At 47.0% G+C, this 5,369-nt stretch overlaps 1 pseudogene; it reads left to right on the top strand.

Annotated features, from left to right (window-relative positions):
- The first annotated feature begins 685 nt into the window (after window positions 1–685).
- On the top strand, window positions 686–4,827 carry LOC118650479 (annotated as a pseudogene).
- The last annotated feature ends 542 nt before the right edge of the window (window positions 4,828–5,369 follow it).

Below are 5,369 nucleotides of genomic sequence, written 5' to 3'. Positions count from 1 at the left end.
TGTGCAGTAAGATTCATATCTATTGGTAGTGTACTTCAGATACGCTGTCAAGGGTATAGTAACCTGTAATGGACAGTAAAATTGACTGCCTGCAGTGGGTTCTCATAGGAGATTAGCAAGCATGAAAGCAGTTATTATTAAGTGCAAAGAATAGTTCATAATGATGTGTGATCTTCTATATAAAATTAACCTCAAATATTTCTGAAGCATGATTATGTGTTGTGTTAGCTCAGCTGAGCTCAAGAGAGCTGAGCTCTCAGGTGTCAGAGTAGCTGACTAAAGCAACAAGCCAAAATGAAAGTAACAGTGAAGCTTCTAATCACTTACTGTGACGGTGTAAGCAAGAGGCTAACACCGGAGAAAGCACGACTCCCCTCTGATCCACTTTTCCTAACAGAATAAGTGCACCTGGCGAGGTTCAAGTGGATCCATGCAGACGCGGGGGTTGCCTCATATTGAGGGAGCCCTGAACACAGCACTCCTGAAGCTTTATGGCGCCTGTGGTTTTATGGATCATATATCAACATGATTGGACTCATGTTTAGTCTGGGGGCTAGAAGGAGGGAAGAACGGGGGTGCTAGAAGTGGAAAAGTACTGAATACCAAGTCAGCGTGGGGAAAAGTGTCTTCAAAGTGTCCCCATAAAAAGACCTCAAATCAAGGTGCTTGGGCTAGAAATGCAGTTATGCGTAAGAATAAGGCCAGCCAGGAGGGCCGGAGCCTTTCACTACACCTTCCTTCAGAGCCTGCCGTGCCCTGGCTTTGTGCTAAGTGTTGTGTGGCAGGGCTGGCTTCCTCCACAAGACTCCCAGGGAAAGCCTTTGTGATTGCTTATGGCTGAAAAATTGCACAAAGGGTTTTAGGTAGAAGCTAAACTCCTCAAATTTGTTTCTATTAAACATTTTAATAGAAATGCTTAAATGATAGCATTTTATAATACAAAAAAGATGTTTTTCTCACAGATCACTCTTATCATGGTGAGGAAGTTAAGAGTTGATATAAATGAGTTGTTTCTATAGATCCTGGTCCCAGGGATCCTTGTGCTAGCAGAATAATAAGAATTCTAAAAACCTCAAAGCTAAAAGAACCTATAGATTTCATTCACCCAAACTTTTTAAAACTTATATGTTACCCATCCCCAAGTGGTCTTCCCACCTATGACTGAATTCCAGTGACAAGAACCTAGTACTTTCTAAAGTAATTCATCACATTTTCTCAGACTCTGATGGTCAAAAAATTCTTTATGAGGCAAAATTTGTCTTCCTGTCTCTTCACCCACTGATTTTGGGACCATTTAGAACAACTATATTCTCTCTTACAACAGGCTGTTTTTCAAATGTTTAAGTTAATGGTCACATATCTTTCAGTCTAGTCTTTCCAGAGTAAATGTCTTTAGTTGCTTCATTATTCCTTTTATACTAAGGTTTTGAAAACCTTCACTCTCTAGTCCAGTGGTTCTCAACCTTGGCTGCACATTAGAATCACCTGGGAATCTTTTTAAAATGCTGATTTCTGGGCCTCATCCTCCAGAAATTCTGTTTCTTTGTTATGGGGTGGGGCCACAACATTAGTAACAAAGAAACAGAATTTCCGGAGAATGAGGCCCAGAAATCAGGATTTTAAAACGATTCCCAAGTGATTCTAATGTGCAGCCAAGGTTGAGAACCACTGCTCTAGTCCATCTCCTCTGAGCTACCCTGCCTGTCAGTAGCAGTAACAGTATGGAGCCCACAACCATTCAGGGTGGAGAGCAACCATCATCTCTGTTGTTTAGTTTTTTGGGGTTTTTTTGAACAGGAGTAATCTTTTATCATAACATCGAGGGTCTCATTAGATTTCTTGTAGATCTCATTAAGTTTATCGGCGGCTTCTAGACAGTTCTGGAGAGACCTTAAAAGTGTGGTTCTGAACTCTATATCTTCCATTGACAATTTTGTCCTGTTTCTTTGTCTCCGCGTTTTTTATGCTTTCTTGGTGCACCCCCTAGTGGTCTTTGTGTGCAGTCTTGTTGTAGTTAAGCCTTGATTGTTAGAGTTAATACTGGGGGGATTTGACCTCCAGGCCAACTGGCTGTGAAAGTCAGCTGTGTCTGCAGTGGGAAAACTTCTGTCCTCTGGGGAGGTGCTAATCTAGCCTTTGCCTGAGGCTATCCGGCAAATGGCTCTGTGCAGGGCTTGGTCGGGGCGGGTCGCACGGGATCAACAGGGCGGGTGGAGGGAGCAGTTATGGCTGCTCTCAGTCCCGTCCCCAGAGGCTCTGCCTCTCAGAGTCCCAGCAACCGCTGCAAGTACCTTGGAGAGAAAGCTGCCCTCGAGTTCCGACCAATGCCAGACAGTCCTGCTTCTCCTGTTTGAGTCTGGGTCCCTAGAGACTGACCCAGAACTGGAGCTCAGGGCCTGAGCCTCCCTCCCGATTGAAAACAACAACCGCGCCCTCAGCCACCAGCCCGCTCCGCGCGCACCTCGGCACCTTTGTATTTTCCGCACTGCGCCTCCTCTGAGTCTTGGTATGCTGTTCTCTTTCCTTCTAGTTGAAGAATTTCCCCTTAGCCAGCTTTCCTGTGGTTCTGGGTGATGGCCATTCCGTCTTTTAGTTGTATTTTTGAAGTGGTTGTGCGAGGCAGCATTCTCCGGTGTTTACCTATGCCACCATCTTGGTTCTCTAGTTTTGTATCTTTATCACGGTGACTAAAGACCAGGCTAGCTCTTAGGAATTGCTTTAGCATAGTGTTAATGCATATTGAGCTTACTATAAAAGAAACTCCCAAGTTCTTTTATGTAAATCTTACATCTTTATTTCCATTTGTTCAGTTGGTTTTGGACTCAAAATTTTAGTGTAAACAAATGAAGCCTCACCCTGCGGGTGTGGCTCCATAAAAGAGCAAGGACCTATGAACCAGGAGGTCACATTCCTGGTCAGGGCACATGCCCAGGTTTCGCTGGATCCCCAGTAGGGGGAGTGCAGAAGGCAGCCTATCCATGATTCTTTCATCATTGATGTTTCTATTTCGCTATCCCTCTCCCTTCCTTTCTCTGAAATCAATAAAAATATATTTTAAACTTTTTAAAAATGCAACCTTCTTTATATCTGACATTTATCATAAGGTCCCCATATCTTAATAGCACTACAGGAATCAATAAACAGTTGTAGTTAAACACAGACTTAAAAAAACAACTTCATATTTTAAAACAAGCCTGATGCAAAAGAAGCTGCAGAACAAATGTTTGCTTGAAGAGCTATAAGCTGAACAATCAGGTCAGGAAATAGAGCTTGGCCAGTCTCCCCAGAAGTCCTTGCAAAGCAGAGGGGCAGGCAGGCCAGAGAGCAAGGGGAGGTGGGGAGGGGGGAGGCAATTGTGGAGCTGGTGCAGGGGCAGAGCAGTGCAGGGGCTGCCTGGATGCTCTGCAGCAGGTCCAGCAGCTTGCTGCTAATTGATTCAGCTTCTCACTTGAATAATCCCACACCTCTAGTGGACACTTCAGGGTATGAACATAGAGTATATGAATGGCTTTTGGGGCCTTGGTACATCAGAGGGTACTAATAACAGAATTCAAAGTGCCTGATTAAATAATTGGATTTATTATTGGCAGGGGAGGTGAGCAGATTTCACGGATTCAAGTGCAATCTGGTTGCTCAATTCAGATGCTTCAGAGCGTCTGGGATTCCTGAGGGGCCCTGTGTAATTAACCAAACCCCAGAACGTATTGAACACGCCGCACGGATCCTCGGTCAGATCGTGGACCGCTGTCGGAATGGACTTGGCTTTCATAATGACATAGCACAACCCAGGAGATGCTTGTCCCTGGGTCCAAGGTGGGTCTGGCCGTCGGCAAAGGAGGGAAACAGCAAAGCAGTTGCAGGAGCGGATGGGTGTGAAATGGTCATAATCCAGGACGCCCATTGCCTATGGGAGCGGACAAGCCCCTTCACATCTTGGAGACCCGTTTGAAGTACAAGCAAGAGAAGTGGTATTAGAGAGCATCCGAGAAAAAGACCAAGCTGACGCTCGCGGGGTACGGTGACGTCACATCCCAAACGGGAGGAGGCAGTATAGAGTATCTGGCCTTGCTGCTGGGATGGCACAAGGAAGAAGCGGAGAAATGATCAAGGAGAGCCAGAGTGGCGCTGGTGTGAGCACTCAGTTCAAACAGACGGTGCAGTATTAGCCCAGAGAGCTGCACAGGTCAGGGGCCCTCCACCGACGGCAGCGCACAGCGCTCGTCCTCAGCGAGCTTATTCTCACAGCCCCGCAAAGAGATGACTTTGAGGCCCCGCAGTTGTAGACGAGGAGTCCATGGCTGTGCCTGGAGCGTGGGAATCCCTGGTGGCATCCAAGAGATAACACAGTCCTCGGCAAAGGGGGTGAGGGCATCAGAAGCGTAAGCCAGCGGTCAGGAGCACCATGCAGCTGCATCGGCCCCCTCCCAACACCGAACCAACCTGCGAATGTTCCTCAGGGGGTTCCTCAGCACATCTCCTAGGTGAGAAAGTTGGCGGTTCCATCTTGGAGCACCTGGAGCCGTTGGTCAGCCACAGCCACCTGCCGCGCCTCATCGAAACACCTCTCCTCCAAGGAGCTCAGGGTGCTTCTCAAGCGTTGCTGCTGCAGTGGACAAACCCTCACCGCACCTCTGGGAGCGGTCCTCCGGCTTCCTGACCCGAGGCTGGGGCAGCCCCTACCAGGCGCGGCGGCTGCCCACACAGAAGTCCCACGTCCGCTGCCAGCGCGCCCCCAACTGCGCTGTGGTCTGGGCGGAATGTCACAGGCAGCGGGTCACTTTCTGCCGCCAGACGTCAGGGCAAGCGCAGGCCCACAGCCCGGAATAGTAGCTCAGTGACCCTCCTCCCCAAATCATGGTGAGCGGAACATATTTTTAACAGAGGTTTTTATTTTATTTTATTTTTATTTTATTTTATTTTTTTATTGCTTAAAGTATTACAAAGAGTATTACATATGTCTCCTTTTTTTCCGCCCGCCCTTGACAATCCCCTGGCCTCCCCTACCCCCCAGTGTCTTATGTCCATTGGTTATGCTTATATGCATGCATACAAGTCCTTTGGTTGATCTCTTAAACAGAGGTTTTTAGATTTGCAAATATATTTTTTTTAAATATATTTTATTGATTTTTCACAGAGAGGAAGGGAGAGGGATAGAGAGTTAGAAACATCGATGAGAGAGAAACATCGATCAGCTGCCTCCTGCACATCTCCCACTGGGGATGTGACCGCAACCCAGGTACATGCCCTTGACCGGAATCGAACCTGGGACCTTTCAGTCCGCAGGCCGACGCTCTATCCACTGAGCCAAACCGGTTTCGGCAGATTTGCAAATCTTTTAATGAAGAATCTTTGTTTTGTTCTGTGAAACA

This window comes from Myotis myotis, unplaced genomic scaffold (genome assembly GCF_014108235.1).
Source record: "Myotis myotis isolate mMyoMyo1 unplaced genomic scaffold, mMyoMyo1.p scaffold_m19_p_3, whole genome shotgun sequence".
Classification (NCBI taxonomy): domain Eukaryota; kingdom Metazoa; phylum Chordata; class Mammalia; order Chiroptera; family Vespertilionidae; genus Myotis; species Myotis myotis.
Note: the sequence above shows the minus strand (reverse complement) of the source record. Positions and strands in the feature narration are given on the sequence as shown.